At 34.6% G+C, this 14,157-nt stretch overlaps 1 pseudogene; it reads left to right on the top strand.

Annotated features, from left to right (window-relative positions):
- Positions 1 to 2,820: 2,820 nt before the first annotated feature.
- Positions 2,821 to 4,478, top strand: LOC120122852 (annotated as a pseudogene).
- The last annotated feature ends 9,679 nt before the right edge of the window (positions 4,479 to 14,157 follow it).

The raw sequence follows: 14,157 nt of genomic DNA, 5'->3' as shown, positions 1-14,157 counted from the left end.
GGAGCCTCCCTACGCTGTTAAAAAACCAAAATACCGAAGGTAACAAGCTTAGATCAAGGTTGGGTTAAAGATTTTTAGGCTAAACGGGCCTCGGTTTTGGCTTTAGGGTATTTAGGGCCTCATTTTAGTGTATTTTAGAATTTTCCGGCCACCGTTAACGGTGGCCGGCAGCGGTGGCTGACCGGGACTGTGTTCTCTCATTTTAGAGAGAAGCCAGAGAGAACTCTAGCTCTCTCAGTTTTGAGAGAGAAGAGAAAGGAATAAATTAGAGAATGGCCCGTAGGGCCAGCTGGTTTCGGGTATAAATACCCCTTCCCAAACGACGTCGTTTTGGGAGGGGTATATCTGTAATTTCACACATGGCCAAACCATACGCGCAGTCATCCAAGTTTGTAACCTTTTTAATTTAGTCACCAGAATTGTTTTTCTGGATATTTTAATTTTATCTTCCAATATTATTTTATTATGTTTTAGTCATTTCCAGTGTTTATATATATTAGGGTAAATACTCATTTTAGTCCCCTATAATTTTATAAATTTTATTTTAGCCCTGAATAAATAATTAAGGTTAAATTAAACTATTAGGATATAGATTTCTTAATATTTCGAATTTGATCTTTTATTTTCAATACTTTATATTTTGATCATATAATTTTAATTTTATTTGTTTTTATTACATTGCAATTTTATTGTTATATATTTAAATTAGTAATTATTATTATTATTTTAATCATATTAATATATATTATTTGATTAATTGTATGTAAAATTTATAATAGTATTTATTTATTTTTTAATATCAAAGAAATGAGCAATCTTAAAGCAACTAGAATAAAAAAATATTTTACTTTTATAAAATTGTATATATTAATCTATTTTTTTATTATTAGATAAATGTTTTAATATTTATTTATTTTTTAATATCAAAGGAAAGAGCTGTCTTAAAGCACCTAGAAGCCCTTTTATGATATTTTTAAATAAATATCTTATATATATATATAAATTAATAAATATTTTTAAAATTATAGTAACAAATTTAAATTAAATAGGATTATAAATTAAATATATCTTTGAATTTTTAAATTTCTAATAATAGAGACAATTTATAATTAATAAAGTACTAATTTTGGGCGTTGTATGGGTGTTAATCATTCCCTAAACGTAACCGACCACAAATCTCATTTTATTATTAAAAAGAACGAATTTTTGGTTAAAACGCATATCAGTTTATCTTTTAATCGATGTTTTCTTAAAAGCTCTTTTAAAAGATAATTTTTAGGTATTCGACCTACCTGACCCAAAAGGTCGATGACGACTCCCAAATCATTTTAAAAACATTTATTCACATCACTTTTTCCGCCGAATAAAAAATTCGTGCCCGAACAAAAACCGGTTACGACAATATCAATGAGAAGGAAAATACAGAAATGAAGATAAACAGGGAGGGTAATGTACACGAAGATGGGGACGCGAAAGATTCGGCTGAAATTAAAAAAAAATGGACTGACAGAAAAACAGAGGAAATACCGATAGCAATGCCGAAAATATGGTTTCCGGATTTTTTGTACGATAGGCTTCAGAAAGAGGTCATCAATTTGAGAAAGTGGTGTGAAGCTAAAGACAGTAGTTTGAATACCAATTTACCGAAGATGAAGAAATAAAGGTGAAGCACCTGTACTTTTCTGCCTCTTTAGATGCTCAATCACAGCATGATGAGTTACTGAAAGATGTTCTTTTACAGATGCTCAGGAAGAAAGTTGAAGCATTCTCAAGAGCCATGGAAGAGGAGGCTATGGGGGTGAAGAGAGAAGCAGTAGCTAAATTAAAGGAAAATGGAGCAGCAACCAAATTTTTGAACCATTTTTTCTTTTATTGATGCATTTGTCTGTTATGATCTTTTAACACATTGGATGGATGGTCTGTTTTTAGCAGGGTAAGCCAAACATCCTGAACTTCAAGGTTTCCATGGAGGGTGGACGTTGAAGAAAATTCGGGATTGATTTGATTCGTTTTATATTGTCTTGTGATTTTCACTGTAATTTAATACTGAATGTTTGTCTGTGGTATATCCGAAGATTGAGTCTTGCATAAATATTTGATTATACAATATGAATCCTTTGGCTTCCTACTTCTTGTCTGCAAATGAAACATGGTCCTAGATTACATGGAGATTCTTATACAGCTCCTAACTTTAGAAAAATGCAGAGAAACAGCAACTCCAATACTCCAGCAGTAAATCAAAAAGTATACGGGCAAGAGAAGGTACTGCAACAAAAACATGGCAGAAACAGTCCCCGACGGCGTGTATCTACACGATTTTACGAAATGCTTTACAGATTTTGCTCCCCTGACTTAAAACAACAGGCAGCAATCCTTATAATTAGTCTCAAAAGCCAGGCACCTCCGGAATGACCGATAAAGATGGCCACCATTTCCAATCAAATAAAGTTGATGTTATACATTTGACTAGCTTATTTATGCCGTTCAGTCACCTAAAATCATAGATAATTGACCCTTTGGCTGAAAAAGAAAAAATAAATCTCTTTAAAGAGGATCCCAAATCTCTCTAAACAAATCTCTTCAAAAGCCAAAAATATGGTAACGTAAATTTAAGACACGAGAAGCAGCTGCTGCATGCTAGGCCTTTTTCGATCTTGAACCCTTGCTGGCACATTGTAATCAGTCAATTGTTACTGGACTCGGGTATGGATTTGGGAGGTTGCTAATACAATACATCGTTCGCATCGACTTGCCACGTGGCATAACCTTTTTCATCACTATAACTATAGACACTTGCCAAGTGCTCTCCTTGGCATCCTCTTAAATTAAAAATCAACTAAGATCTCAAGGTCTACTCCTGAAACTGTCTTCGTATGAGAGAGCGAGAGGGGGATCCAGCTAGGGGAGAGTTAGCCAGAAAGGAGAGACAGATGGAACGCGGAGGCTTCCACGGCTACCGAAAACTCCCTGACAATACCTCTGGTAAAGTAAATATATTTATAACTTGAAAAAAATGGTGAAAATTACTGCTTGGATCCATGTAAGTTTGTTGATTTTATCCACGCGCACCTGCACCTGCAATATTTCTTTCTATAATGTGTAGTTCTTTTATGAGATGATCCTAGTATAATCACCCCTTATCTGGTGCTTCAGGAAGGACCTTAAGTAGTCTAGTATTTGGATTATCTCTTGCATGCAACTGATATTTTTTCGGTTTCTGTCTTTTGTCCTGGATCTGCCTCCATGCTCCATCCATTGATATTAGCATGCAAATGGTCTCTTCAGTTTTTCTTTTTCGTTGTTTCTTACTTTCTTAATTTGATGCCGTAGAGTTTTCCCTTATATTTCTGATGTATTTTTCGTTGGTCAATGATAATAACCCCACCTGATAATGTCCGTCTTTCTAATTTTCTCTAAGCTCTTGATCGATCGGGTTGCGTACCGCTGCTCGATATATTTTCTGTTTGCATGCCTCTGTTTGGTGGTGCTTTGTGCCAATGCGTTTTGCACTTGACCCCACGAGAACAAGTGGCAGCCATCCATTCATTCTATGCCAAATGAATAAACGCAGCATCTCTATTTCAAAACTTCAAATTTAAGTCAAACTAAACTTTTCAGCTTAAACAAATCTCGGTTCCTAACTGGCCTTTTGCATGCTAAACTGCGTATTGTAAAACCCGAATACACGTATAGCCTTCTACGCTGTGAAAAAAGGTCCACTTGTGTCGTGTCCCTAAATTTTTTTAAGTTTGTCATCCCTAACTTAAAAATCATGCATCCGTCCCCGTCAATGGCGGCCCATTTCCATGATCAAATCTTGTAAATGAATGGTTAATTTTGTAACGAACTCCAGTGGCGGCTTAGTGGTCAGGGGTTCACCCCTTTCTCTCCATGTCCTTATAGTGTCTTATGTCTCTGAAAAAATGTTGAGAATGTTTGTTTGGTCCAGGATTGAAGGTGCCGGAGATGAACATGACAATGGGTGAAGCCAACCATACAAACAACCACTAAAACTCTGATGACAACGAGTGCACCGTGAGAGAACAAGACCGCTTCATGCCAATCGCTAACGTTATCAGGATCATGCGCAAGATTCTCCCTCCACACGCCAAAATATCCGATGATGCAAAGGAAACAATCCAAGAATGTTTGTCCGAGTACATCAGCTTCATCACCGGTGAAGCCAATGAGCACTGCCAACGTGAGCAGCGCAAGGCCATCACCGCTGAGGATGTCTTGTGGGCAATGAGTTTGAACCTTTGACGGTATACCTCCATCGCTACCGAGAACTGGAGGGTGAGCGTGGATCAATAAGAGGTGAGCCGGTGGTGAAGAGGCAACTGGGGAACCATATGCCCATCAGCATAAATGAGGAAGCCACACGCTGCAGCAAGGATTGTAATAATCAAGGATTAAGGAATGTTTGCTGTGATTTTTATTTTTGTTTCTTGAGTACTTGGCTAATCATGCGACACTAATTAAGTCAGTGAACTCTTTCTTTATGTTGACTTGCACCCGGAGGGACTTCTACTTCATTTCCATATAAAAGGTTATTTTTATGCTTTAGACTGTAACTTTCTGATCACTATACGTTACACATATAACACTGTTGTTCATTAATTTTCATGTAGATTATAAATCTTTTGAAATTTCCTATTATAGACTCGAAATTTTCAAAAATGTTGTTCATTAATTTTCATGTAGATTATAACACTGTTGTTCACTATACGATACACGTATAACCTCGTTTTATATATTTTTATATATTTCCAGACTTGCAATGCATGCTCAAAGCTGCTTACTTGCAATGCAATCGACATTAATCAAAGATTAAACAAACAGTGTAATATTCCTAGACTTGCAATGCATGTTCAAACCTGCTTACTTCCATGGCAAATCATAAAACCACGTGGCGTAAAACAAAAGTCATTACAGATGGCTGAAAATTATAGAGTAGCGCAGTACTTTCTAAACGAAAAAGAAAACGGAAAAAACGAAGGGCATCAGTTGAACGAAGCCAAAAGCAAGGCCAGGGTCCAATGCAACGGCGGATGACCTTGAGTGTCCCCGAGCACGATGGCCTTTCATAAACCGGCCTCCTCTGCGGCCGTGACCGCCACCTCTTGCGGCTGCTTTTCCTAACGCTGATGGTGCCATCAGAGCCAATACAATGCCAATGACCATGAGTATTAAAACCATGTTTGCAGCCTTCTTAGGTGAAAAGATCCTGCCCATCTTTGTTGTCGTAGCTGAGGCCTCGAAAAAACAGAGTTTCACAAAATCAAATTGCTTGTTTGTTTAGAAGAACCGAGAAGAAACTATATAGGAAGAGCTAGGGATTGCTTGCTTCTTTGGAAAGGGAAAGGTTACCCGAAGAATTTGATATCATATTTTATTGACAAAATTATTTTATTACCTAATCAATTTTAAGCATTGATGTTAATTTGTATTTCATTTTGAATCTCTATAATAATTTTTTTACGAAATCACTTAAATTTATTAAAAATAAAAATAATTTAGAATTACAATGAATATTTACAACAATAATCGTAAACTGAACATATAGTTAATATATTTTTCTATAACCACACAAAAACAAGCTACTTAAGATCACAAAGGATTTTACAAGGAAAGCGTTAAAAACCTAATAAAAAACTCAAACAAAAGATAGATACGAACAAATTTGATCGTATCAATAAACGAACCACAAAAAAGAATAGAGTTATTAAAAGATCATCGACAAACTACAAATCAGAGTCGAGCGACGTGAAAAAACAATCGATGAACACAAATCGCGTATCCAAATTCAATCAATAGTCTAAAGCAGGGAAGATCAACATGATAACAAATAAGTGACATCTTGATCAGTTATGGTGAATGTCAAATCCAACCCTAAGACAAAAATAAACAAAAGCAATGATCAAATAACCGAAAACGTGCCAAAAAAAGAAAAAACATGTCATACAGGTGAAAAAACGTGTTATAAAGATAGAATTATTAAAAAGTGAAAAAAAGATAAATCAAAGATAAAATATAAAAAATAAAAGAAAATCAATAAATATCAACATCGGTAACCAATATCAAGGTTAATGCAGTCCTCTATCAACTAAAGATGAAGAGAGGAACCAACATTGTTTTAGGTAAAAGAGATAAAACCCTAAAAATAAAAATCTTTAAAATTTAATCCTAAAAAACAAATTGTTAAACTTCAATAGTTAAAAAAATTAATAAAAATTGATGATATAATCTAATATAATAATAATTCTAACAAAGAAATGGTGCACGTTTGTGGGTTTCTCTTGACGCACATTAGCGGGTTTAATGGAATCTAAAAACCCTATCGTATTGTCGGCGAACTCTCTGAATCTTCACCGACTTACTTTTCTTTTTTCTGCTATTCTTCAAGTCTTTAATCTCTCCCGGTTATTCGATGGATTGGCGCAAACTCTTCTCATGTTCAACCGGTCAACAACTGCAATATTTTCCCCCAAATGTAAAAGATGGGACCTCGACTGTTCATCCTCCGCCTGAAGTATTTGAAGAATGAATTGTTGAGAGAAAAAATATCTCTTGTTGGGCAAGTGCTCGAGGCAGCTCCGAACTTTTCATCATTACAAAAGATTATCGACAGCTTGTGGAAAAAACCCTTGCAAGGTGCCAAAGTTCAGGTCAGTTATGCTGGACCTAATCTTTACCTGTTTTCTTTCGATTCTGAATCCGCTCGTGACTGGGTAATGGAAAACGACCCTTGGCATATATTTAACAAGCCTTTAATCATTAAGAAGTGGGAACCTAACATGAAAATACTGCAATTTAACTTATCTAGAATTCCTCTGTGGGTTCATTTGTATAATGTTCCTCTCGAATTGTTCTCAAATGAAGGCTTAAGTTTTATTGCTAGTGCCATAGGCTTTCCTCTCTCTATGGACTCCATCACAACTTCTAAGTCTAGACTAGAATTTGCTAAGGTCTGTGTTGAAATTGGGGCTTCAGATGTGATTCCAAAACATGTTGATGTTATTCTAAACAATGGACAAACAACTTCCATATTTGTTGAAGTACCTTGGCTTCCACCTTGTTGCAAATCTTGTAATTCATTCGGTCATTGTGCTAAAGGTTGCAAGGCTAACCCTTTAACCTCCCACACTTCTACACTAGTTTGGAGGAAAAATGATCCCTTAGCTACTTCTTCTTCTCTACAACAAAAAGTAGAAGACAACGAAGACGAAGTGGTCTCAAAGTTAGCAGATTCTAACGGTTTAGAGGATATTAACTTAAAGGAATGTCAAACAAGTGAACATTCAGTTTCTACAATTCAATCCTCTGATAATTCTATGTTTCTCTAGATGTTCTCAATAACCTTGGAATTTCCTCTTCCTCTTCTCCCTATCCAGAAGTTGATCTTGTCTTTCAAGATGTTAATGAACCCATTATTCCAGCTCATCAAAGCCATGCTGACAGTTCAAAAGCCTCTTCTTATTCACCTTCTAAAAGAGGCAGATGTAGGCCTCCAAAGAATAAACCCAACAAAGCTCTAGCAGGCTTTAGTAATAGGTTTGAGATTCTTAACTCGATTGAAGAGGCTCAAGCTATTTCTGATTTTCATGGTAAAAAACCAAGAGCAGCAGCCTCTAGTGTTGCAGTTCTGATCAAATAACTCAAAACAAAAAAGAAGTCCAATCTTGAAAAGTCAAAAAGTTCTATTGTTGGTAGTAAAGAAGGGGACTTAATTCCCTCACCCCAAGCTTAATGATTATATCATTTTGGAATGTTAGAGGATTAAACAATCCTCTAAAACAATGCAAGGTCCTTAGAAGGGCAGTTCTAAATAAAGTTGATATCCTTTGCTTGCTAGAAACTCGTGTAAAGTTAGACAAATATGCTGACATATTAGCTTATAATTTTGAGAATTGGAATAATTATTCCAACTATGACTTTGCAAGGAATGATAGAATATGGTTATTGTGGAGGAAAGACTTAAACATTTTTTATGTCATGTCTCATATCAGAGTATCACTGTCAAAAGCCAATTCAAAAATATTTCTTTCTTAATTACTGTAATTTATGGCTACAATGATGAAATTACAAGAAGGAATCTTTGGCAGAATCTCTGTAGTATTAAATCAAATTTTAGTAATCTCCTTTGGATCTTGGGAGGGGACTTTAATGTCATCCTTCATCCACATGAAACTTATGCTCATGAGCAATTAGGAATGGTCACATCTCCTGATATGATTGAATTCCAAGAAGTCACCCAGGACCTTCATCTCCAAGACCATCCATATTTTGGTCCCACTTACTCATGGAGTAACAAACAAAATGATAATTTTCTTGCTCGTAAACTCGATAGAGTTCTCAACAACCCTCTATGGTCTGAATCTTTCCTTCATTCCTTTGTGGAATTCTTGTCTCCTGAACCTTCTGACCATTGTATGGCTTTGGTGTCTCTTCACAAAAAGGTTCAAACAAATAGACCCAGTCCATTCAAATTCTTTAATTGTTGGACTCTTCATCAAAACTTCCTTAATATTGTTAGCCAGTCATGGTCTATGCCAATCCAAGGTAATCCTATGAAGAAGCTTTTTCTCAAGCTTAAACGCCTTAAAGTCAGTCTCAAAAAACTCAACAATGACTACTATAGTGACATCTCTGCTCGGGTCAGACAAAAGAGAGAAGAAATTGAGAAACAAAAAATCCTTACCTTAAGAGGTGTTGAGCCCATTGAAAAGGAGCTGGAACTGCAAAGTGATCTCAACTCCTTAGAGAATGTAGGGGCATTATTCCTAAAACAAAAACAAAAATTCACTGGCTAAAAGAGGGAGACAAATATACCAGATTTTTTCACTCTGTCATTGCAACTAAAAGGAAGAAAGACACTATAAGAGTGATTGTTGATAACCATAGAAGAAGGCTAGAGACTTTTGATGATATGCCCTCAGAAGTTGTTACTTTCTTTAAAAAACTATTAGGCTCTTATGATCCTAATGTTAAAGATTGCTCCACCAATCTTCTTAAAGACCTTTTGCTACCTATTCCACCCCCTGAAGGCTATGAAGACCTCACTAAGGAAGTTACTTCTGAAGAGATCAAAGAGACAATCTTTAGTCAAGGAAACGATAAGGCCCCAGCCCCTGACAGTTTCACCTCTCTTTTCTTCAAAAAAGCTTGTATGTAGTAGGAAATTGTTAAGTTAATTGATCGATGAATCGGCCAAGAGGGGGTGAATTGGAAATAAAAAATTCGGTGGAAGCTTTTGCAGAAAGTGAAAAATATTTGCATAGCGATTTAGAGTGGTTCTACTTTCTCAACCAAAGTCTACGTCCACTACCTTAGCTATCCACACTAAGGATTTTCCACAAATTCACTAATTTGTCTTTCTTTTTAGGACAAAGAATAACATTACAACTCCCTCAAGAATTATACCCCAAATTCTTGAGAACACTCTCTCCCAAAGAGAAATATACAATTTTTGCAAACTTACAGAAACTCCTCACAAGGCAAAGTGTTTGCACAATTCTAGAACAAGAAAAGAACACTCAAATATGATTACAAATGAGCACAAATTGTGTTCTTGAAAGCAAAGATCAATATTAAAGGAAAACTGGCTTGAATTGCACAAACTTGGTGTTTGATGCTTTATCTCTTGTTTCTCAATGATCTATTGTTGATTAATGGCTTTAGAACTTGTTTAAATACACCTTGGAATTATTCTAGCTGTTGGGAACCATTTGGGTGATGTTGGAGCCGTTGTAGTGTGAAAATCCACTAAAAATTATCTGCTGGGAGCGTATGGCATCGATACCATTCCATAGGGTATCTGTAACTGCAGTGTAAAATTCAAATATTTCGGCCGTTAAATGACTGGGGGTATTTTTGATACCATCCAGGGGGTATCGGTACCATTTGAGCATTCTATTTTTCTCGGAGCCAAATTTGCCATGAGGGTATCGGTACCATCCAAGGGAGTACCGGTACCATCAGAGCATTCTGGTTTTTCCGTGAATCCCTTCAATTAAAAATAATTTTTGGCTTGATTAAGGCTTGAAATACTTTGTAATATTTGTTTTAAAAATATTTTGAGATTAAAACATAATTTTACACTTTAAGTAAGGATTGAAATTAAACTTTGAAAAACTTGGAGTTATATTCGAATAATTGAATCGAAAATACTTTCAAAAATGATTTGTAAAATCTTAAAATTTATTTATACTTAATTTGTTATATCAAAATGTTTTCAACAATTTCCCCCTTTTTGATATAACAAAACATTTGAGTAATTTTAAGATTTTCTTTGACAAAACATTTTTTAAATCAATTTTGTAAAATTCTCCCCCTTACTATAACACTTCTCCCCCTTTTTGTTAAATCAAAAATGCTCTAAAAAACATTTTTAAACAAGGTTTTTAAAAATTAAGCCAATAATATTAAAAAATATAGCTTAAGCTGCTGAGATCACAATCAAGAGAAATGTTAGACATTAGTTCCATAATTCAATATTCATAATATGTAATGGAAATTAGCCATATTAACTAATATGTAAATAATAAAAATGATGCAAAACATAAATCAAACATATATATAAATAAGCATTTAAGTTCAAACATCCAAAACAAATTGACAACATCCACAAGTTCAAACATTCACAAACATCCAAAATGTTAAAACAATAAGTTCTAAGTTTCATACAAGAAAACTAAAGCAAAGCAAGGTTCAAGCATCCGTAGGAGGATCGGGAGGAGGAAAATGAGCTCGCATAGTGGCTATCTCATGTGTGAGCGCGTTGATTCGTTCGTTCGTTGTTTCGTTGTTCGCGCACATCTCCCGGAGGATTTCTAATTATTGAGCTCCCATAGTAGATAAATGGGACTCTATGAATGTAAACCATGAATCTATAGATGCAAACCGTAAGTCGAATGTCTCCATAAAAGATTGAAAGTATGGAGGCATTTGATCCTCATGATGTGCTTGTTCCTCGTGCTGCTCCGGCTCATCGTCAGGTACGACTTCGTCAATATCTTGCATTAGTTGTTGAAGCTCAGGATCATCGTCCGCAGCCGGTGCCGGAGGAGGTGGATCTTGTAAAGAACTAGCTCCAGGAGTTTTCTCGACTGAACGAACCCATTGATTAGTTTCCTTATCCAACATCCATCTCGATTTCTTTAAAGATATCAAATTGATTTGGTTTTTGATAGGGATGGCTACATCAAGTTGTACTCTAAGCTCGGCTTTGATAAACAAATTACTCAGGAGACAACCGTAAAAGAGAGTTTTACAAACTTTCTTATTAGGGACTAGGTTTACAGTTTCAACGAGTTCGGCAAATATAATCTGAGAAAGGTTAATTTTTCTATTATTCTGAATACAGTGCATCCACCAAAGGTCTAAGGCTCTAAAAGTGGAGTATTTTCCTCCCGATGGTCTAAACCACCAAGAGATCATCAGATGAAGAAAACGATCTTGGTGATTTAACACACTCGCACTAGACCTAACCTTGTAAGGAGAACCTATTGTTTCTTTTTCATTATATAAGCCGTCATTATCTAATCCAAATGTGTTAACAATATAGGCCGAATCAATATGGATGAATCTACCTAGAAGATAGGATCGAATTCCTATTGTCTCGAGTTTAACTCGGTTTTGAATACAAACGACATTTGAATAGAAAATCCGAATGAGTTGTTGGTAAACTATTGGTTCGAGATTAAAAAAAGTTTATCAGATTTCCATTCTTGAAGATATCTAAAGTTTATTGCATCCATAGCTCGAAGAGAAGGAATACGTTCTTCTCGAATTTTGTATGACTCAAAATACTGAGAATACCTAAAGAGGAGATTTTGTCTACGACCAGGTTCATTAAAGCACGAATTGTGAATAGTCATTTCAGGTTCATCAGGATTAGGAATTTGTTGAATAGGAGGTGGGTTTTGAGGTGGACTTTGTGGTCGGTTTGAACGACTAGAGGATGTCCTAAGGCGTTTGTGAGACATGATTAAGAAATCGAAAGAATAATCTGCAATTTTAAAAACATATGTATACAATATAATAAATTCCCAAAACTTAAATGAGTCCTCAATATATCAAGATTCTCTAATATAATCCCAATGGGCATATTTTGAAAACTATGTTTGAAAACTATGTTTGAAAAATTAATATATATAGTTTTCAAATATAACAAAATTAAATCAAAACACAACAATTTGAAAATCAAAAATATTTTTTTTTCGAAAAATAACAAAATTTGATCAAATCTTGTGTTTTTGATGAAATTAGTTGTAGAAACTAGTTTAGAAGTATTATATAATCAAAGCCCGAACATTATTTCAACATAGAACTAATCAAAACTAGTCCGAAGTTCAAAAATCAATAAAATAGAGTTTTTAGAAAAATTACCTTGAAAGATGAAGATTGAGTGGATTTTGATGATGTTTGCATGAAATTAATGATTCTAGCAGGTTTAGGAGTTGAAATTTGAGTGAAATCCGACTTGAAACCGTTGATTTCAAGCAATGTAGAGATTAGGGGTAAGATAGAGAGTAAACAGCGTGAGAGTTTAGAGAGAGAGTTTTGCAGAAAAATGAGGTTCTAGGTGTTAAAAACCAGAATCCGTGGATGGTATCGGTACCCATTCAATGATGGTATCGGTACCAACGCTAAGGGGGTATCGATACCTAGCACGCAGAAAATTAAAAAAAATTGTGTTTTAAACACTCAAATTGCTAAATTAATTTGCTCTAGTGGTATTGTCAACTCATATCACAAAAATTAACAACATTCAATCAATCGAATCTATCCTTAAAACTTATTTGAACATATAATTAATTTTCACTAAGAATCATAAACTCCCCCTAACTAATAGCAAAGAATGCAATCAAAAATATTATTTTTATAAGCATTTTTCATTTCTAATTAACAGTGCTAAAATTATTTTAAACACTAAGTCAAGATAAGTTGGTTAAACCTAATTCTCTCCTAAGTGTCCAAAATATTTCTTTATCTAAAGGTTTTGTAAAAATATCCTCTAATTAATGCAAAATATCAACATATTCTAGAACTATATCTTCTTTAGCGACATAATCTCTAATGAAATGATGTCTAATTTCAATATGTTTAGTTCTAGAGTGTTGGATGAGATTTTTAGTGAGACAAATAGAACTAGTATTGTCATATTTGATAGGTATGGTACCTACTTTAATTCCATAATCTAAAAGTTGTTGTTTCATCCATAAAACTTGTGTACAATAACTACCAGCTGAAATGTATTTCGCTTCAATGGTAGATAATGCAACACAATTTTGTTTCTTTGAAAACCATGAAATTAACATATTTCCTAGGAATTGGCAAGTACTGGTGGTGCTTTTCCCATCTATTTGGTATCCTCCATAATCCACATCAGAGAAGGCATGTAAGCTAAAGCTAGAGTTTATAGGATACCAAAGTCCTAAACTAGGAGTGTTCTTAAGGTATCTAAAGATTCTTTTAACAGCTAGTAAATGTGATTCCTTAGGACATGATTAAAATCTAGCACATAAGTAAACACTAAACATAATGTTTGGTCTACTTGCGGTTAGATAAAGTAAAGAGCCAATCATTGACCTATATAATTTAACATCTACACATTTACCTCCTTCATCTTTGTCAAGCTTTGTTGATGAGCTCATTGGAGTGGCATGAGGTTTCCCATTTTCCAATCCAAACTTCTTGAGCATATCCTTGACGTACTTAGCTTGATTGATGAAAATGTCATCTTTTCTTTGCTTGATTTGGAGTCCCAAGAAAAATGAGAGCTCCCCCATCATGCTCATCTCGAATTCACTCTGCATTAGCTTAGAAAATTCTTGGCAAAGAACATCATTAGTAGAACCAAAAATTATATCATCAACATAAATTTGAACTACTAATAAATCTTTACCTTTATGCTTTAAAAACAATGTAGTGTCAACCTTCCCTTTTGAAAAGGCTTTTTTAATTAAAAAGTTTGACAATCTTTCATACCAAGCTCTAGGAGCTTGTTTTAAACCATAAAGAACTTTTGTCAATTTAAAAACATAATATGGAAATTTTGAATCTTCAAAACCAGGAGGTTGTTCCACATACACTTCTTCTTTTATAAAACCATTTAAAAATGCACTTGTAACATCCATTTGATATAATTTAAAT

Source organism: Hibiscus syriacus, unplaced genomic scaffold, assembly GCF_006381635.1.
Source record: "Hibiscus syriacus cultivar Baekdansim isolate YM2019G1 unplaced genomic scaffold, ASM638163v2 tig00000132_pilon, whole genome shotgun sequence".
In the NCBI taxonomy this organism is placed as follows: Eukaryota; Viridiplantae; Streptophyta; class Magnoliopsida; order Malvales; family Malvaceae; genus Hibiscus; species Hibiscus syriacus.
Note: the sequence above shows the minus strand (reverse complement) of the source record. Positions and strands in the feature narration are given on the sequence as shown.